The sequence below is a fragment of the Ambystoma mexicanum genome, chromosome 7q, assembly GCF_040938575.1.
Source record: "Ambystoma mexicanum isolate Mex_15411 chromosome 7q, UKY_AmexF1_1, whole genome shotgun sequence".
Taxonomy (NCBI): domain Eukaryota; kingdom Metazoa; phylum Chordata; class Amphibia; order Caudata; family Ambystomatidae; genus Ambystoma; species Ambystoma mexicanum.
Genome location: NC_090941.1, coordinates 1,050,419,139 through 1,050,440,631, shown reverse-complemented (window position 1 = coordinate 1,050,440,631; position 21,493 = coordinate 1,050,419,139).

The window sequence follows — 21,493 nt, the reverse complement described above, 5'->3', positions numbered from 1 at the left end:
CCCTGGGACTGACTACTGTCTCCCAGGGCATGTAAAGTCACCAAAGACTTTGCTAGTCTTGAATCCTGAACAGAACCAGTACAAACCATCATATTGTGGACGTACTGGCTGGGGCAATTCGATTGCCCCAGGGTCTGTTAGTCGAGGGGGCACGTCTCCGTCCCCCCTGATCGAGTTTTGGCTGGTGGCAGTGGAAACTACGTTTTATATTCGACCGCGAATATTTTCCTATGGGATTTCCCATTGTTTTAGGCTAACACATTTAATTATTTATTTACGGTAGCCTTAAACATACCGCCGGTTTATATATTTATTTTTATAACTCCGGTTGGGACTTTTTGCCAAAACTTGATTCTAAAATGGCGTTGGTGTTCGCCTCTGTAACTCTGACCCAAAGTGGAGCCCTTTGTTCCACTTTTGGCGGGCTTCTCCACAGAAGCCCTCCAAAGTGGTGCCACTCTGTCTGGGGTACTTAGGAGGGGTGGAGGGGAATTTAGGCACCCTGGACTGAGTTACCTTGGTAACTCAAGTCGCACTCCATCCTGATTGGCCCAAGTGGTGAGCCGGCCGGCTCACCACTTAGCATGTTTGAGTGACAGCTAGGCTGGGTGAATGGGGGTTTGCTGCATAAAAGCAGGGCTTTGGGGACTGGGACTTCAGAAGTCGCCACAGGACCAAGAATCCGACGAGGGAAGAGCTGAGCTGACCTGCTTCGACGACACCACCCGGTGGAGCCCTGCTGAACCGTCTCACCACTTTTCCCGACGACCGAGGAGAACTCCTAACAGAGTGGCTCCTTCCCTTGACTGGTGGGGACAACCAGTTTTCGCCTTCTTTTCGCTTCTCGAGGTATCTCGTGGCCGCCTTGCCAGTGCCAAGCACCCCGGCAACCGGAACCCCACCACTTTTACCCCAACCACGAAAGTCGGTACAACCCTTTAACCGGAGGACTCCGCGGCTGGTTTCTTCCCGGGCAGTGCAACGACCTTCTTCTTCTGCTCTTCAGCGAGAACTTCTTCTCCCCTGACCGACGTCGAGCCTTGCTGCCACTGCCTGGAACAACTGCCACCGCTGGAGGATCCTTTCCACTTAAGGTACCGTGTTCCGCCTGGCTTCCCTTGCCACCGACTGTACGGGGTAGATTTAGCCCCCGGCTTTCGAACCTGGGAGTGCCTGGGACACCCTGGCTAAACTTTCTAAGCCACTCTTTCTAACTCTTTGCAAGACTTTGAATCCCTAATAACAGTGTGATCTTGGGCACATTTTCGCTCCGGCTACTCTAAGAGTGGGCCCTGCCCAGTGACTTTTGCTCACCTGTGACTTTGTGCTTCTTTGAGCCTATTTGCAAGTGTTCTGGACCTTAGAGTGGTGTGTTTAACCCATTTCTGCTTTTTCTCTCCCTTTCTTGGAAACTACTAGAGTGTCATCTAACGTTAAGCACTCACCTCTGTTTTAATTAAGTGGTGTTAACCTAGAGTTGTCTAGATAGGAGAAAGGATTGAATCTACTTTCGTTATAACTGTGTTTGAAGTGTTTACTATATTTTGCTAGAGTGTTTTTAACTTATGTGTCTTTTAAATAAATAACTATATACTTTTGAAACCAAGCTCTGGTCAGTGTTTGCTTGTGCTATTGTGTTTTGGTACATATTGTGTATACTTTGCATACTGCCTAACTCTTCTTGAGAGAAGTCTGACTGCTCAGCCACAGCTACCAGGTAAATCTGGGTGGTACAGACTGCTACCAAAGGGGTTTACTGCTCTACCTGTAGTCTTAAATCTTTTGCAGTGTTCCCCAAGGGAACTGCACAGGTTTCTGCCTAACACTGGTGTACAGCGGTGGGATTTGTATTGAGTATACATTTTATTGTGCTTTAGATACCTTAGTGCAACTAACCACAAAGCTTAGCACTGAAAAAGTAAAACCTCTAACATGTCAGTTATAGAAAGCTATAGTCAAGAGTCCCTTGCAGCCAAAACTGCTGATTGTTTAAGAGTGCTCTGTAAACATAAGGATCTCCTGACTAAGGGCAAGAAAATGGAGCTGATTGAAAGATTGTTAGCTAACCAAAGTCTGGGTGATGGTTCAGAGGAACCTACCACTCCAGCAACTGTAGATGACAGTGTTGAAGTTAACATGGAGCAAAATGTTGATGATTCTGAGGAAGAGTCAGAAGAGGAGGGTGAGGCTGTTGTAACTGTCCCCCCTAGGCCTCTGCCTGCTCTACCTGCTGTGCCTACTGGACCTTTACCAGGTCCCACATTTAGTCCTCAGTACTTTGAACTGGAGAAAATGAAGCTAGAATTGGAGTATAAGAAACTTAATGCTCAAACTGACAAAGAACTAAGGCTAAGGGAAATGGAGCTCAAGTATGACTTAGAAATGAAGAAATTATCTGTTGAGAATGTTTCTCTCTCTGGCTCCTCTAGAAGTTCCAGTCCTAAAAGACCCCGGATGCCTAAAGAATTGGTTGGTATGTATGAGCCTAAGTTGGATGTGTTGGATTGGTTGTCTCTGTTTGAATATAATCATGGGCTCCAGAACATCACAGGAAATGACTTACTCACCTGGTTGTTCTCTAGGCTTCCCCCTGTTGCAACTGATGTGGTAATGGAGATGGGGGAGGAGGATAGGAAGGACTATGAATGTGTGAAACTAGCTTTGATAGCTAGGTTTGGGAAGACCCCTTCCCAGTATCTTAAGAGGTTTAGGAACCTCAAAAAGCATGATGGTACCCCTTGGGCTACCTGGGTGAGTGAATGTTTGAAAAACTTAGAGGGATGGATTAAGGGTTACAAGGTGAACACTTATGAAGGTATGAAGAATTTGTTTATGTTGGAGACTATTTATGATGCCTGCTCTCCTGAGCTCAGACAACACTTGGCTGATTCCAGGGAATTGGATTCCCGGAGGCTAGCTAAGGCTGCTGACTTGTGGGTTGCCAACAGGGCCACTCACAAGGATTCTGGGGTAACTCAGAAGAAGGATGGGGAGAAACAGTCTAAAAAGGACTCCAAAGAGAATTCTAATACTACAAATTCCAAAGAGGGCCCCAAACAAAACTATAAGGGTAAGCCACAAGGGAAACCAAATCAGGCTAGTGTACCTTCTGGTCCCAGACCAGAAGGAGGTCAGAACAAGCCTCCATTCCAGCGAGCCTTTGGCTCATGCTTTGTTTGTAAGGCTACTGACCATGTGAAAGGAGATCCCAGATGTAAGGGTAAACCTTCAGGGGTCCAGCTTGCCTCCTTAGCCTTCGCTCCAGAAGAGGAAGTACAAATGGCAAGTGGAAACTTTCTATTACTAGCTGATGAACCCACTGGAGTCTCAGCTAGTGTTTCTTTAGTCTCTCTGGGGTTGTGGGAGCAACAGAATTTAGATGTCTATAACTCTATCCCAGATAATACTAAAGAGTATTATAAGGACAGTGTCCAGGTGAATGGTCAGGAGACTCCTGCCATTAGGGACACTGGAGCCAGCATAACTGTGGTGGATGAATCATTTTTCAAGGCAGAGGATGTTGCTAAGGCACCCAAATGCCTCACCAAGTTAGCTGGTGGGCCTGTGCAGATGTGTCCCCAGTTACCAGTTCTCATCCAATGTAATGATATGGCTGTAAAAATACCTGTCAGTGTACAATGTGAAGTGCCAGGTAGGGTTCTGTTGGGTAATGACCTCAAAGCTCTTGGAGTTGTATCTCATACCCCCAGACCCCCTAGCAAAAGGTTCCAGGAACTCACAAAACCTGCAAGGGAGAAAACCCTGAGAGGGTTATCTCAGGAGATGATGACAGAAATCACTCCTCTACCACTGGAGCAACTTACTGCAGTAACTACCAGATCAGGAGCAAAGGGGCAACCCAAGACTCCTAGGAAAAAGCCAGCAGCAAGCACTCCAGTGCTTCCAACAAGGACTTCCCCTAGGTTGTCCAAAAGTACACCTGTAACTCCACCTCCAGCTGAGGCTGAGAGGGAGGTACAACCCTGTGTGGTTGAGCTAGACTCTGAGGAAGAGCTAGAAGGAGGCCCCAACCTTATTGGAGATTTGGACCCTGAGGACCATCCTGAGCTGCAGTCTTTACTGGCAGAAGGTGGGCCTAGCAGGGCAGCTTTTCGTAAGGGGCAAAGAGAATGTCCAACTCTGGAAGGTCTCCGCCACCAGGCAGCTTCTCAAGCTGATGGGCAAGAGCCTGGGAAGTATAGGTTGCACTGGGAAGATGGCCTCTTCTACAGTGAACCCACTGAGTCTGAACCTGGAGACTACAAACGCCTTGTAGTCCCACAAGAAAACAGACAACAGTTCTTACAACTAGCCCATGAGATACCTTTGGCTGGCCACTTGAGTTTCAAGAAGACCAAGGAAAGGCTCTCACTCTACTTTTATTGGCCAAAGATGGGGGCCGAAGTAGATAGATATTGTAAGAGCTGCCATACCTGCCAGACTTCTGGTAAGGTTGGTTCCAAGAATGTGGCACCTTTAGTGCCTCTCCCAGTTGTGGGAGTCCCATTTGAGAGGGTAGGGATTGACATTGTTGGTCCCCTTGATCCTCCAACCTCCTCAGGCAACAGGTTTATCCTTGTTGTAGTAGACCATGCTACTAGGTACCCTGAGGCCATTCCTATGAGGACTGTTACAGCTCCGGCTGTGGCTAAGGCCCTCCTTGGTATTTTTACCAGGGTTGGGTTTCCTAAGGAGGTAATCTCTGACAGGGGGTCAAACTTTATGTCCCACTACATGAAGGCCATGTGGAAAACCTGTGGAGTTACCTACAAGTTCTCAACCGCCTACCACCCTCAGACAAACGGGTTGGTTGAAAGGTTTAACAGAACCATGAAGAGCATGATAGGTGCTTTGGAAGAACCCCTTAAGAAAAAGTGGGACCTTCTACTGCCATGCCTTCTCTTTGCTTATAGAGAAGTCCCTCAGGAGGGAGTAGGTTATTCTCCCTTTGAGCTTCTCTATGGCCATCCAGTCAGAGGTCCATTGGCCCTGATTAAGGAGGGGTTGGAAGGTGCTCCTCCCCTCAAGCCAGTCAGAGTGACTGACTATGTGATAGGTCTCCGGAGGAGAATGTCACACATGATGGCAGAAGCAAGTGACAACTTGAAAGCTGGTCAAGCCCTGGTCAAACATTGGCACGACCAGAAGGCTAACATGGTTGAGTTTACTCAAGACCAGCTAGTTCTAGTTATGCTCCCAACAAGGCAGAGGGCCTTGCAAGACAAATGGATGGGACCCTTCAAGGTTGTGGGAAAACTTGGAGAGGTCAACTATCTGGTGGATCTGGGCAGACCCAGGGAAGCTCCTAGAGTCTTCCACACCAACCGACTAAAAGCATACATCTCCAGACCTGATGTAGGAGCCTTGCTTCTAGCTTCAGCTGCAGAGGAGGAAGAGAGTGAATCTCTCCCTGATCTCCTCAGAGGTGTACCTTTAGATGAAAAAGTTGAAGGAGTCAATCTCTCTTCAGACCTGACACCTGAGCAACAAGAGGAGTGCAAATCTATGTTAAATCAGTTTGCCTCCCTGTTCTCACTGTCACCAGGCTTGACCCCTTGGGGCCAGCATGAGATACTCACTGGTGACTGTCTGCCAGTCAAAAGCAGAGGATACAGAATGTCAGAACATATCAGAGCCCACATCAAAGGAGAGGTCAAGAAGATGCTTGATCTCGGGGTAATAGAGCCCTCTACTAGTCCATGGTCTAGCCCAGTTGTGTTAGTACCAAAGGCAGGATCCAAAGACTTGAGATTCTGTGTGGACTATAGAGCTCTAAATGCAGTCACCAAGACTGATGCCCACCCTTTGCCCAGGACAGATGAGTTGGTGGATAAACTTGGTGCAGCCAAGTACCTCAGCACATTTGACCTGACGTCAGGCTATTGGCAAATAGCCCTGACAGACCATGCCAAGGAGAAAACTGCATTTTCAACCCCAGTTGGCTTGTACCAGTTTAAGGTCATGCCTTTTGGACTAAAAAATGCACCTGCCACATTCCAAAGGATGGTGAACCAAGTTCTGGCTGGGATGGAAGATTTCTGCATGGCATACTTGGATGACATTGCAGTCTTCAGCCACTCCTGGGAAGAACATGTGAACCACCTAGGACATGTGTTGCAGGCTCTGGAACAGGCCCATTTGACAATCAAAGCCAGTAAGTGCCAGATTGGTCAAAGTAAAGTGGTCTACCTTGGACATGAGGTAGGAGGTGGAGAAATAAGGCCTTTGCCCAGCAAGATTGAAGCTGTGCAAAATTGGACAACACCAACTACTCAAACCCAAGTGAGAGCTTTTCTAGGCCTCACTGGATATTACAGGAATTTCATTGAGAACTATGGGACCATAGCTTCTCCACTGAATGTAATCTCCTCTCCCAAATTCCCTAAAAAGGTAAAATGGAATGAGGAGTGCAATCAGGCCTTTGAAAAACTGAAGAGAGCTCTTTGCCAAGCTCCAGTATTGAGAGCTCCTGACTACCACCAACCTTTCATTGTACAAACTGATGCTTCCAATGTAGGTATAGGTGCAGTTCTAAGCCAACTGGATGAGAAGGGTAGGGAGCACCCCATTTGCTTCATCAGTAGGAAACTGAAGGATCCTGAGACAAGGTGGGCAACTATCGAAAGAGAATGCTTTGCTATTGTGTGGGCACTGAAGAAGTTTAGGCCATACTTGTATGGTTCTACTTTTGTTATTCAGACTGACCACCAACCCTTGAGATGGTTAATGCAAATGAAAGGGGAAAATCCAAAACTATTGAGATGGTCAATCTGCCTGCAAGGGTTTGATTTCACCATTGAGCACAGGTCAGGGTGTCACCATCAAAATGCTGATGGACTCTCTAGGATGTATATCATCGACTAGAGGTATGAGGTTCATCCAGGAGTGGATTAAATCCTCCTGTCCCTTAGTCTGGGGGGGGCGAGTGTTAGGGAGAATTCTCTGTTTAGGCTGAATTTCCCTCCCTAGTGAGTCCCCCAGCAGCTTTGCTGGATTTCTGGGGTTTAATTTTTTTCTCCTGCCAAGAGTGAGACTCTTTTACCCTCACTCTTGGACATGTTGAACTGTGTTATCTTGGACAAACCTTGTGTTGAATGGGCTATGGGGTCTTTTACTCCATAGGGCCGCATGTATTTTTGTGATGTGGGTTACACAGCACCCTCTGTGCCGTGACCCAGGGGTGTCCTAGGGACTCCCCAACATAGACTCCATACCCTGGGACTGACTACTGTCTCCCAGGGCATGTAAAGTCACCAAAGACTTTGCTAGTCTTGAATCCTGAACAGAACCAGTACAAACCATCATATTGTGGACGTACTGGCTGGGGCAATTCGATTGCCCCAGGGTCTGTTAGTCGAGGGGGCACGTCTCCGTCCCCCCTGATCGAGTTTTGGCTGGTGGCAGTGGAAACTACGTTTTATATTCGACCGCGAATATTTTCCTATGGGATTTCCCATTGTTTTAGGCTAACACATTTAATTATTTATTTACGGTAGCCTTAAACATACCGCCGGTTTATATATTTATTTTTATAACTCCGGTTGGGACTTTTTGCCAAAACTTGATTCTAAAATGGCGTTGGTGTTCGCCTCTGTAACTCTGACCCAAAGTGGAGCCCTTTGTTCCACTTTTGGCGGGCTTCTCCACAGAAGCCCTCCAAAGTGGTGCCACTCTGTCTGGGGTACTTAGGAGGGGTGGAGGGGAATTTAGGCACCCTGGACTGAGTTACCTTGGTAACTCAAGTCGCACTCCGTCCTGATTGGCCCAAGTGGTGAGCCGGCCGGCTCACCACTTAGCATGTTTGAGTGACAGCTAGGCTGGGTGAATGGGGGTTTGCTGCATAAAAGCAGGGCTTTGGGGACTGGGACTTCAGAAGTCGCCACAGGACCAAGAATCCGACAAGGGAAGAGCTGAGCCGACCTGCTTCGACGACACCACCCGGTGGAGCCCTGCTGAACCGTCTCACCACTTTTCCCGACGACCGAGGAGAACTCCTAACAGAGTGGCTCCTTCCCTTGACTGGTGGGGACAACCAGTTTTCGCCTTCTTTTCGCTTCTCGAGGTATCTCGTGGCCGCCTTGCCAGTGCCAAGCACCCCGGCAACCGGAACCCCACCACTTTTACCCCAACCACGAAAGTCGGTACAACCCTTTAACCGGAGGACTCCGCGGCTGGTTTCTTCCCGGGCAGTGCAACGACCTTCTTCTTCTGCTCTTCAGCGAGAACTTCTTCTCCCCTGACCGACGTCGAGCCTTGCTGCCACTGCCTGGAACAACTGCCACCGCTGGAGGATCCTTTCCACTTAAGGTACCGTGTTCCGCCTGGCTTCCCTTGCCACCGACTGTACGGGGTAGATTTAGCCCCCGGCTTTCGAACCTGGGAGTGCCTGGGACACCCTGGCTAAACTTTCTAAGCCACTCTTTCTAACTCTTTGCAAGACTTTGAATCCCTAATAACAGTGTGATCTTGGGCACATTTTCGCTCCGGCTACTCTAAGAGTGGGCCCTGCCCAGTGACTTTTGCTCACCTGTGACTTTGTGCTTCTTTGAGCCTATTTGCAAGTGTTCTGGACCTTAGAGTGGTGTGTTTAACCCATTTCTGCTTTTTCTCTCCCTTTCTTGGAAACTACTAGAGTGTCATCTAACGTTAAGCACTCACCTCTGTTTTAATTAAGTGGTGTTAACCTAGAGTTGTCTAGATAGGAGAAAGGATTGAATCTACTTTCGTTATAACTGTGTTTGAAGTGTTTACTATATTTTGCTAGAGTGTTTTTAACTTATGTGTCTTTTAAATAAATAACTATATACTTTTGAAACCAAGCTCTGGTCAGTGTTTGCTTGTGCTATTGTGTTTTGGTACATATTGTGTATACTTTGCATACTGCCTAACTCTTCTTGAGAGAAGTCTGACTGCTCAGCCACAGCTACCAGGTAAATCTGGGTGGTACAGACTGCTACCAAAGGGGTTTACTGCTCTACCTGTAGTCTTAAATCTTTTGCAGTGTTCCCCAAGGGAACTGCACAGGTTTCTGCCTAACAGAGACATGAGTGGGGGCCTGGTGGAGGCTGCCCCTGCACTGCTGGGGGGTGGGGCTGATAGGGGACATGAGTGGGGGCCTCGTGGTGCTGCCCCTGCACTGCTGGGGGGTGGGGGTGGTGGGAGCCATGAGTGGGGGCCTGGTGGAGGCTGCCCTGCACTGCTGGGGGGTGGGGGTGATAGGGGACATGAGTGTCGGCGTGGTGGTGCTGCCCCTGCACTGCTAGGGGGTGGGGGTGGTGGGAGACATGAGTGGGGGCCTGGTGGAGGCTGCCCCTGCACTGCTGAGGGGTGGGGGTGATAGGGGACATGAGTGGTGGCCTGGTGGAGGCTGCCCCTTGTGGCTGGGGGGTGGGGGTGGTGGGAGACATGAGTAAGGGCCTGGTGGAGGCTGCCCATGGTGGCTGGGGGGTGGGGGTGGTGGGAGACATGAGTGGGGGCCTGGTGGAGGCTTCCCCTGCACTGCTGGGGGGTGGGGGTGATAGGGGACATGAGTGGGGGCCTGGTGGTGCTGCCCCTGCACTGCTAGGGGGTGGGGGTGGTGGGAGACATGAGTGGGGGCCTGGTGGAGGCTGCCCCTGCACTGCTGGGGGGTGGGGGTGATAGGGGACATGAGTGGGGGCCTGCACTGCTGGGGGGTGGGGGTGGTGGGAGACATGAGTGGGGGCCTGGTGGAGGCTGCCCCTGCACTGCTGTGGGGTGGGTGTGATAGGGGACATGAGTGGGGGCCTGGTGGTGCTGCCCCTACACTGCTAGGGGGTGGGGGTTGTGGGAGACATGAGTGGGGCCCTGGTGGAGGCTGCCCCTGCACTGCTTGGGGGTGGGGGTGATAGGGGACATGAGTGGTGGCCTGGTGAAGGCTGCCCCTGGTGGCTGGGGGGTGGGGGTGGTGGGAGACATGAGTGGGGGCCTGGTGGAGGCTGCCCATGGTGGCTGGGGGGTGGGGGTGGTGGGAGACATGAGTGGGGGCCTGGTGGAGGCTGCCCCTGCACTCCTGGGCGGTGGGGGTGATAGGGGACATGAGTGGGGGCCTGGTGGAGGCTGCCCCTGCACTGCTGTGGGGTGGGGGTGGTGGGAGACATGAGTGGGGGCCTGGTGGAGGCTGCCCCTGCACTGCTGGGGGGTGGGGGTGATAGGGGACATGAGTGGGGGCCTGGTGGTGCTGCCCCTGCACTGCTAGGGGGTGGGGGTGGTGGGAGACATGAGTGGGGGCCTGGTGGAGGCTGCCCCTGCACTGCTGGGGGGTGGGGGTGATAGGGGACATGAGTGGGGGCCTGGTGGTGCTGCCCCTGCACTGCTGGGGGGTGGGGGTGGTGGGAGACATGAGTGGGGGCCTGGTGGAGGCTGCCCCTGCACTGCTGGGGGGTGGGGGTGATAGGGGACATGAGTGGGGGCCTGGTGGTGCTGCCCCTGCACTGCTAGGGGGTGGGGGTTGTGGGAGACATGAGTGGGGGCCTGGTGGAGGCTGCCCCTGCACTGCTGGGGGGTGGGGGTGATAGGGGACATGAGTGGTGGCCTGGTGGAGGCTGCCCCTGGTGGCTGGGGGGTGGGGGTGGTGGGAGACATGAGTGGGGGCCTGGTGGAGGCTGCTCATGGTGGCTGGGGGGTGGGGGTGGTGGGAGACATGAGTGGGGGCCAGGTGGAGGCTGCCCCTGCACTGCTGGGGGGTGGGGGTGGTGGGAGACATGAGTGGGGGCCTGGTGGAGGCTGCCCCTGCACTGCTGGGGGGTGGGGGTGATAGGGGACATGAGTGGGGGCCTGGTGGTGCTGCCCCTGCACTGCTAGGGGGTGGGGGTTGTGGGAGACATGAGTGGGGGCCTGGTGGAGGCTGCCCCTGCACTGCTGGGGGATGGGGGTGATAGGGGACATGAGTGGTGGCCTGGTGGAGGCTGCCCCTGCACTGCTGTGGGGTGGGGGTGGTGGGAGACATGAGTGGGGGCCTGGTGGAGGCTGCCCCTGCACTGCTGGGGGGTGGGGGTGATAGGAGATATGAGTGGGGGCCTGGTGGAGGCTGCCCCTGGTGGCTGGGGGTGAGGGTGGTGGGAGACATGAGTGGGGGGCTGGTGGAGGCTGCCCCTACACTGCTGGGGGGTGGGGGTGGTGGGAGACATGAGTGGGGGCTGGTGGAGGCTGCCCCTGGTCGCTGGGGGGTGGGGGTGGTGGGAGACATGAGTGGGGGCCTGGTGGAGGCTGCCCCTGCCCTGCTGGGGGGTGGGGGTGATAGGGGACATGAGTGGGGGCCTGGTGGTGCTGCCCCTGCACTGCTAGGGGGTGGGGGCGGTGGGAGACATGAGTGGGGGCCTGGTGGAGGCTGCCCCTGCACTGCTGTGGGGTGGGGGTGGTGGGAGACATGAGTGGGGGCCTGGTGGAGGCTGCCCCTGCACTGCTGGGGGCTGGGGGTGATAGGGGACATGAGTGGGGGCCTGATGGCGCTGCCCCTGCACTGCTAGGGGGTGGGGGTGGTGGGAGACATGAGTGGGGGCCTGGTGGAGGCTGCCCCTGCACTGCTGTGGGGTGGAGGTGGTGGGAGACATGAGTGGGGGCCTGGTGGAGGCTGCCCCTGCACTGCTGGGGGGTGGGGGTGATAGGGGACATGAGTGGGGGCCTGGTGGTGCTGCCCCTGCACTGCTAGGGGGTGGGGGTGGTGGGAGACATGAGTGGGGGCCTGGTGGAGGCTGCCCCTGCACTGCTGGGGGGTGGGGGTGATAGGGGACATGAGTGGGGGCCTGGTGGTGCTGCCCCTGCACTGCTGGGGGGTGGGGTGGTGGGAGACATGAGTGGGGGCCTGGTGGAGGCTGCCCCTGCACTGCTGGGGGGTGGGGGTGATAGGGGACATGAGTGGGGGCCTGGTGGTGCTGCCCCTGCACTGCTAGGGGGTGGGGGTGGTGGGAGACATGAGTGGGGGCCTGGTGGAGGCTGCCCCTGCACTGCTGGGGGGTGGGGTTGATAGGGGACATGAGTGGTGGCCTGGTGGAGGCTGCCCCTGGTGGCTGGGGGGTGGGGGTGGTGGGAGACATGAGTGGGGGCCTGGTGGAGGCTGCCCATGGTGGCTGGGGGGTGGGGGTGGTGGGAGACATGAGTGGGGGCCTGGTGGAGGCTGCCCCTGCACTGCTGGGGGGTGGGGGTGATAGGGGACATGAGTGGGGGCCTGGTGGCGCTGCCCCTGCACTGCTAGGGGGTGGGGGTGGTGGGAGACATGAGTGGGGGCCTGGTGGAGGCTGCCCCTGCACTGCTGTGGGGTGGGGGTGGTGGGAGACATGAGTGGGGGCCTGGTGGAGGCTGCCCCTGCACTGCTGGGGGGTGGGGGTGATAGGGGACATGAGTGGGGGCCTGGTGGAGGCTGCCCCTGGTGGCTGGGGGGTGGGGGTGGTGGGAGACATGAGTGGGGGCCTGGTGGAGGCTGCCCCTACACTGCTGGGGGGTGGGAGTGGTGGGAGACATGAGTGTGGGCTGGTGGAGGCTGCCCCTGGTCGCTGGGGGTTGGGGGTGGTGGGAGACATGAGTGGGGGCCTGGTGGAGGCTGCCCCTGCACTGCTGGGGGGTGGGGGTGATAGGGGACATGAGTGGGGGCCTGGTGGTGCTGCCCCTGCACTGCTAGGGGGTGGGGGTGGTGGGAGACAAGAGTGGGGGCCTGGTGGAGGCTGCCCCTGCACTGCTGTGGGGTGGGTGTGATAGGGGACATGAGTGGGAGCCTGGTGGTGCTACCCCTGCACTGCTAGGGGGTGGGGGTGGTGGGAGACATGAGTGGGGGCCTGGTGGAGGCTGCCCCTGGTGGCTGGGTGGTGGGGGTGGTGGGAGACATGAGTGGGGGTCTGGTGGAGGCTGCCCATGGTGGCTGGGGGGTGGGGGTGGTGGGAGACATGAGTGGGGGCCTGGTGGAGGCTGCCCCTGCACTGCTGGGGGGTGGGGGTGATAGGGGACATGAGTGGGGGCCTGGTGGCGCTGCCCCTGCACTGCTAGGGGGTGGGGGTGGTGGGTGACATGAGTGGGGGCATGGTGGAGGCTGCCCCTGCACTGCTGGGGGATGGGGGTGATAGGGGACATGAGTGAGGGCCTGGTGGTGCTGCCTCTGCACTGCTGGGGGGTGGGGGTGATAGGGGACATGAGTGGGGGCCTGGTGGTGCTGCCCCTGCACTGCTAGGGGGTGGGGGTGGTGGGAGACATGAGTGGGGACCTGGTGGAGGCTGCCCCTGCACTGCTGGGGGGTGGAGTGATAGGGGACATGAGTGGGGGCCTGGTGGTGCTGCTCCTGCACTGCTGGGGGGTGGGGGTGGTGGGAGACATGAGTGGGGGCCTGGTGGAGGCTGCCCCTGCACTGCTGGGGTGTGGGGGTGATAGGGGACATGAGTGGGGGCCTGGTGGAGGCTGCCCCCGGTGGCTGGGGGGTGGAGGTGGTGGGAGACATGAGTGGGGGCCTGGTGGAGGCTGCCCCTGCACTGCTGGGGGGTGGGGGTGGTGGGAGACATGAGTGGGGGCCTGGTGGAGGCTGCCCCTGGTGGCTGGTGGGTGGGGGTGGTGGGCGACATGAGTGGGGGCCTGGTGGAGGCTGCCCCTGTTGGCTGGGGGGTGGGGGTGGCGGGAGACATGAGTGGGGGCCTGGTGGAGGCTGCCCCTGCACTGCTGTGGGGTGGGGGTGGTGGGAGACATGAGTGGGGGCCTGGTGGAGGCTGCCCCTGGTGGCTGGGGGGTGGGGGTGGTGGGAGACATAAGTGGGGGCCTGGTGGAGGCTGCCCCTGGTGGCTGGGGGGTGGGGGTGGTGGGAGACATGAGTGGGTGCCTGGTGGAGGCTGCCCCTGCACTGCTGGGGGGTGGGGGTGATAGGGGACATGACTGGGGGCCTGGTGGTGCTGCCCCTGCACTGCTAGGGGGTGGGGGTGGTGGGAGACATGAGTGGGGGCCTGGTGGAGGCTGCCCCTGCACTGCTGGGGGGTGGGGGTGCAGGGAGACATGAGTGGGGGCCTGGTGGAGGGTGCCCCACAGTGCTGGGGGGTGGGGGTGCTGGGTGACATGAGCAGGTGTGCAGGGTAGTCCCCTGTGGTGTCGGCTGCCTGCAGGGGCCGTGGAGGGTGTACAGGGAATACCTGGGAGCACCTAGCCAAATTGCGTGTAGAATTTCCCGCGTACCCCTGAAATACACGTACCCAGCCAAATCGCGTGTTGAAATTCCCATGCACGTACCGGGCCAAATTCCGTGTGGAACTTCCCGCGCAACCCTGAAATCCACGTACCCTGCCAAATCGCGTGTGAAACTTCCCGCGCACCCCTGAGATCCACGTACCCAGCCAAATCGCGTGTGGGAATTCCCGTGCACGTACCCGGCCAAATCGCGTGTGGAACTTCCCGCGCACCCCGAAATACACGCACACGTTATTTTTCAGTCAGCGGGTGTCCGTGTTTGTGGGTACCCCTTTGCACGTCATTTGTCCTGGAGGGCCACAGTATAGGACATTCATCATAGCTGTATATAGGTGCTGGCGCACCTTTTGGCGCACATTTATTGCAGGCGCAGAGACACTACCGCCTGCTTTCTTGTGGCGGTCGTGTTTGTGCCTGTGCGCTGGTTTGACCGTGCGCTGTTTTGCCCTATTCGATTCCATGAATACGTGTTGTAGGCGAGCGTGTGGGCGTTCCGCGCACTTGCACCCTGTACTTCCCCCGTGACGCCCACATTTTGGCAAGTTGTTCCCCATTCCGAGTGTTACGTCCCGTGTTCCGGCTACTTTTGGTGTGTGTGCCGCGCTATGTGCGATTTTCGCTGTGGCCTGTGCGATTTTCGCTGTGACCTGGCGCATGCCGTTAGATGGCCTGTGCACCAACGTGCACCGCGCACTTTTTTAGCGCACATCCGATGGTTTTCTCGCGCACGGCCTTCCATGAATCGATGTGCGCTGCTTTTCGTGCGAATTTCGCACTTGCACTGCGATTTTCGCTATTCCGCTGCGAATCGCACGTTTTTGGCCACTTGAGCCACGCTAATTATTCCATGAATCGGCCTGTGAATCTCTTGAACATCTGGTCTGCTATTGTGCACAACTAACTACCTTAAGATCATTGCACTTCTCAAAAGTGATTGGTATTTTACCAACTATTGACCAAGATATGCGTTGGTCTTTCTTATTGTGTTCTAACAATTATTCTGCTCAGATAGCATTAATTAATTTCTTATTATCCGTGAATTGGGATATCGCTACATGAGAAGAAGTTGAAATCTCAAGCAGCATTCAAACAAAACAGTGGTAATTGATTGTTTAGCTATCTACTAGATAAATCTAGTTTTATGAATTGTCTAAATGTAATGTAATGTTAGTTTATTGGTTGTAGATTGTTATCTGTTTACTTTTATAATTTACATTATGTTTGCACTTTTTACGTACATACATGATTTTGTTGATGTTAAAAATAGAAATAATACATTGGCTGCTTGAGGCTGTACATTTCAAATGAATTTCAAAATGAATTGTTGTTTGTTTTTACCTTAAAATTGTTTGAATTTGTATATTGAAAAGTTGTTTATAACAGCTAAATCAATAAAACAAAAAAAAAAAAATTGTCTTGCTCACTGTATTGCTACAACCCAGAGGACAATTGCACTTATGTTCTAAACAACACTTCTGAGCCTGCTCTAGCTAACCTATGTCAATCACACTCATCTGGGAATTAACAAACAGAACTACAATTCCAGAACCTAACAGCACTTATGTTTAAACATATGACTGGACCAGATCATATCATCCATCATGCCTTCAAGGTGGTCTCTGATCAAGCCAGGTTACCTGATCTGCCTAGGAACTGATGCAATTAACTTCTCCTCCTCCTGGGGCACAGTAGCAACCTCGCTTGGTTAGACCTGCTCCATTCCCCTGCAGATACGCACTACGCACTACACCCTACGCCCTCTGCTAGATGCCAGTGTTCAAGAGCTCCTTGGATCGGAAGGGACAATAATGCGATACAATTCCACAATTCAAACCAAAAACTAGGACAGGAATATCCACCCACCTGCCGCAAACTATTATCCGAGAACCGTAACATTAGCCCACCAGCACTTATAGCCGACCTTCTGAAACATACTGACTCTGCCCCAACTCATGGGAAGACGCTCTGAAGCAGGCAACAAATCTGACAGAAAATGTCTCTCGGGCCACCAATTCCGGAATAGGCACAGTCAGCTGAATGAACACTAGAATGAAATCAGAAACAGGGGTCTCCAAACAATCTACACAGACACTCACACATACCAAAGTTCTCACTCTCCCCTCTACACCAACAAACAATAAAAATGCAGCTATACCCCTCAGTCAATTCGGCCTAGCTGCACACATACCTACTCACCTAGTGAACACTTCAACAGTCAGTAAGACAACGCAGCTATACCCCACGAAAATATAGGCCTAGCCAACACATAATATCATACACAAGCAGAACCACTGCCAGAATGCAAACCCGAGGTCAACGGCCTTGGTGAACACATTCTGACCTGACCTCACACAGCCACTGCACCATGCCTCCCATTAGAATACACTGTATACAGGTACACACTGCACTAGCTGCACACATATGGAGTTTCCAAGCAGTATTATACTACCCTACTCTCTCCACTGGAATGAACTACAGTCCCAACGGCGTTCAACCCACAGCGCTTTGAGATCATATCAATGGTACATATGGCACTGTGCAAATGCACAATGACATAACATAACATGACATAACGTAACTGGTAAATGAATTGCACAATGAAGCTATATAATCTTCAATATGTCCCAGCCATGTTACTTTATGGTGCTTATAGAAACTGATTTTTCATATAATATGGGTTTTTATTCCACGTCTTTTTATATGTAGTAAAGAAAGGAGCAGATTCTAAGCAGAAGGACCACCTATAATACAGCAACTATTGTTCTCCTTTAATAATGTCAGTGTTATCTGATCAAACCCAAAGTTTTTCGGACAGTAAAACCTCAGTCAGTTTCCAAATTCCAATAATTGTAACATTGCGACAAAACTCTGGATAACTACAAACGCATTGCACTTAATTTCTCATCCAGAACAGTCTTATGTAACCATGAAAAGATACATTTCAAATCTCATCATATTCAAATATATAATAAAACATGATCACATGGACAGACAAATCTGCTTTTCCCATTTACATGTACTCTCAACATCATCACAACAATCAGAAAAAAAAATATCTGCACACACACTCTCCACCTTACTTGAAAAGGAAAATATGATGAGTCGTCGCTCTTAATCCCTCTCCATTAAACCGGTCCTTTTGCTACTCCACTGGCAGCTAGCTCTGCTTCCATGAACTGAAATCTGCAGCCTACTTTCCAATCAAGTGAATTTTGGTTGCATAATAAGAGCCAAGTAACCCCAGCTTTTGTGTCTGCGTTGTGAAAGCCCAGACCCACAATTACTAGTACCACCACAACTAATTTGTCTTGTCCTCTCAGGCGGAGGCTCACCATCAAATTAAGGTTGTCTACCTTTGACATTTCAGCCATGGCAGTGTTTATAATGTATACTTTAAATCACCAAATAAATATTAAACCATTGTGTAACGCATGGGCATAGGAAGGCAGGATGGCAAGTGAGTTTCTTATGTTGATGGTGAGTTGCGTTGACAGGATGTCAGGTATGGGTTTTGGGTTGTGGTGTGTGGAGGCAAAAAGAGATAGCATGTGTTTCTTGGACTTCCTGGACATGTTTCACTCTTTGAACGAAGCAGGACCCCAATCTAGTTTCTGTCAATTAATTCACTAGCTCTAAGCTTCTTTCCATTGGACTATGAGCAAAAATGTAATGATATGGTGCGAGATGGGAGAACATGCAGCCTGCTGTGACATAGCAAAATGGGACAAAAGGACATCTCATGTATCTTCTTTCAAATGTGTCCCCGATCTAATGTCCCGGTGAAAAGATGTCACTATCCTTTTAAATGTGTGGGATGCTCCTGAAGCCCTGGTCCCTAAGAAACAACAAACATTAATTTAAGATATTTTGTTCAAAAAGAAAGTAATGCAAATAATATTGACTATATATACCTCATAAAGTCAGAATGGTGTATAGAGTTTGTTATTGAGTTTATTGTTTATTGAGGCAACATTGTCTGTCTTGGGCCACTGCACCATCTTCCATAGTATTGTACTAACCCCCCCAAAGGCCAAACATTTCCAGTTCCCCCTTGTGTATGAAGTTTAGGATTTACAGATTTTTCTTTTTATATATATATATATATATATATAATATATATATATATATATATATATATATTCAGTGAAAAAACTTTGTTAAAGGGATGTTATGGTTAAGTTGCACTATTAAAAACCTATGAAATTTAGTGAAAAAACTTTGCTAAAGGGACATTATGGTTCCGAGTAAAATCGAAAAACCCTTGAAATTCGCCAGTTATGGTAAGCTAAGCAACCATAACTCACACCACCACCGTGCACTGCTAAGACTAACACCCAGGACATCAAAGATGACATCACAAATGAACACACGTGGTGTCCTGAATTGTTTGTAATTAAACGAAAATGGAGGTGTCTTAAAGAACACTATACCTGTCCGTGCTGTTCGCTAGCAAGCACAATTGGTGTCCTGAAATGTTCGTACATAAACGAAATTGAACGTGTCCTGAAGAACACTATATCTGTCCTTACTGTTCGCTAGCAAATTTAAACTGTTCTAAGAACACACGCAGTGTCTTGAAATGTTTGTTTCACGTGTGACGCAATTTTAATTAGTTCAGGACCCGAACAGTGTCCGTAGAACATCAACGCGCATGCGCTAGCCAATCTCTGTGCATTTGGTGTCCTGCGGACATGCGCTTCCTTCGCGGACTTGTTCGCGAATGGATCATATGACCACGCCCACGCTGACGCGTGTTCTGAATGAGGACACTGTTCGGGTCCCCAAACAAATTAAAAGTACATTTTCAATTAATCCATAATATTTTTCAATAAAATCCCACCATGGCACAAGTCCCACATAGTAATCCTGAGTTTCTACATACCTTTTGAAACTTTTCAAACTTTTTTTTGTGTTCGATCTGTCTGTGGAAAGCGCGCATGTCCGTGAACCGCGCACAAGCACCCCTATTAAAGACAACGCCCTAGAGCTTATTCTCATTGTGTTTCTGGCTATTCTTCAGAGCACAGCTATTTCTCCAGCAACTTGCTGATTACACCATCGAGATGGCATCCCTGGCTGCAGAACTGCGACCTGGTGCTGCACCTGCTTCAGCACCACCCCCACCCCCTCCACCACCACCACCTCCCCAAGGGCCTGAAGAGGGGAACAGGAGTGAGGATGCGGAGGAGGAAGAAGAGGATGATGAGAATGAGGTAGAGGAAAACCCTACTACCCGTACTAGGCGTGGGTCTTGGGTGTGGCGGTTATTTACCATTCATGGTAATGTTCCTAAGGCTTGTGCGAACCATGTTACCTGCAATGAGTGCAAAATGATACTCAGTCGCGGGAAGCACGGTAAGTACAGCTTTGGGACCACTACTATGAAGCGACACCTGAGGTCATTTCACTCTGGGGCTATTTGCAGCGTTGTACCTTGCGAAGAACGTAGCAGGTTGATTTCCTCTACTTCATCCTCTGTTTCTGATCCTGTCACCACAAGGACCACCTCTGTGGGACGGTGTCTTCCTCAAGCTGCCTCACAGGCCATACAGAATGCTGATGACCCTTACCTTTCGAGGGTCACAGTCGTATGTATGTACTGTGACACAGTACTCTGCAGGGCGGAGCGACTTAGTAGTGCTTTTGAGACTATCGTCTCAGAGCACGAGAAGATCTGCTCACTACCCAAATAAAACCCACACTACATCTTCCTCTCTCAGCTCGCCCTTCCTTATCCCTGTGGTTGGTGTCCCCCCCTTTACCTTCCTTTCGCCTCCTCTCCTAGTGTGTCGTGTATAAAATATAAAAAACCAAAATAAATTCACAATATCAAAAATCAAAAAACAAATAAGGCTCTTTTCAGAGCCGCCTTTCACAGTTAAAAAATAGAAGTGAAAATAAATGAAGCAGGGCCCTTTGTATTTTTTAGAAGTCCGCGGACAGTTCGCGAACATTTGAAAAATTGGGTTGCTACCCCATCACAAACATTGCAATTTTCTCTGGGAAGAAGTGGTGGCTCTGGAAAGGCCTTTGGGTGGTGTTTGTAAGTCAAAAATGATAAATGCTTAACACCTACTTTAAAATGGTTGTTGTAATTCCAAAAAAGGTGGCAATGCATTTTGTACATTTCTCAGAAAAATCTGATTGCTAGCATAAGTCTCTCTGCGAAAAATGTATGTACTACGAAACATAATATTTTCATTATGAAAAGAGGACATGCCAAAATCTCTTAGAAAGGCACAAACAGCCTTATTAACATTGCGCCTTGCTTTTTCCATTTGTGGACCAAATGAAGAAGAACGAAGCCACATTTGTCTCTGCGCAATCCGTGAAAATATCACTTGAGAATTAGGAAACATGTCCATAACCTTCCCAAGTCCTTCTTTCATAAAAATTCCAGTCACATGTCCTAAACTGTTCCCTCCACAATGAATTACAATTATGTCTGGATGTTGCTCTGTCTCCAAAGTAGCACATAGAGGTAGCAAGTCCAACCACTTCATTCCACGTACTCCATGCCAGTGTACTTCCACATGTGGGAATCCAAGATCTACAGCTATTCCACAGCTTTCTGCATGCACCTTCAACCAATGTATCCACGAATCTCCCAAAATCCAAACAATCTGTTTTCTGAAACACACAGCCATAGCTATCTTTCAGCAAAAAGAGTATCTGAGAAACTCTCTCCTGGCACAACACACCCACTAAACTTTCCTGACCAATCCCTTTCAGTGCTGATTCTCATTTGCATGACTTTTGAACCCAAAAATCCCCGGATGTAACTCCCGATGTCTGCGAACTACCGCCATGTCCGCGGACATATCGTAACATGAACAGCCCTTCTACCATTTCCACTTCACTCTCTCTGCCATTCCCTCATTGGATGTAGCTAAATAATCACATGACCATGCATCAATCACATTCAATACCTCTAGATCTAACTGCATCATCATAGATCAGCACTGCAAATGTACTGTGAATCTCTCTGAGTACAAGTGTCATATCATTGGCAAGCACCATCTACCAGAAATACTCTACAAGTCTCCAAGATTTCTACTTGCAGCTCCATGCATATCCATATGCATGAACACAAACTTCAGGTATGCATATTTCCTGTACAGTAGATGAACACATTTTCAAACAGACTTTAGCGCAATGGTAGCGCACAGGCGCTGCACCTTATCTACCTCTCCGGCTCCACTGAGACTCTCACGGTAAGGCCCTAGGGGCATTTACTGCAGGACTCATATCACTATACTGTACCTGACCTGCAACTCTTGTAATATTGCATCTGCCATTCTAAGTCAGTTGCTGTTGACGC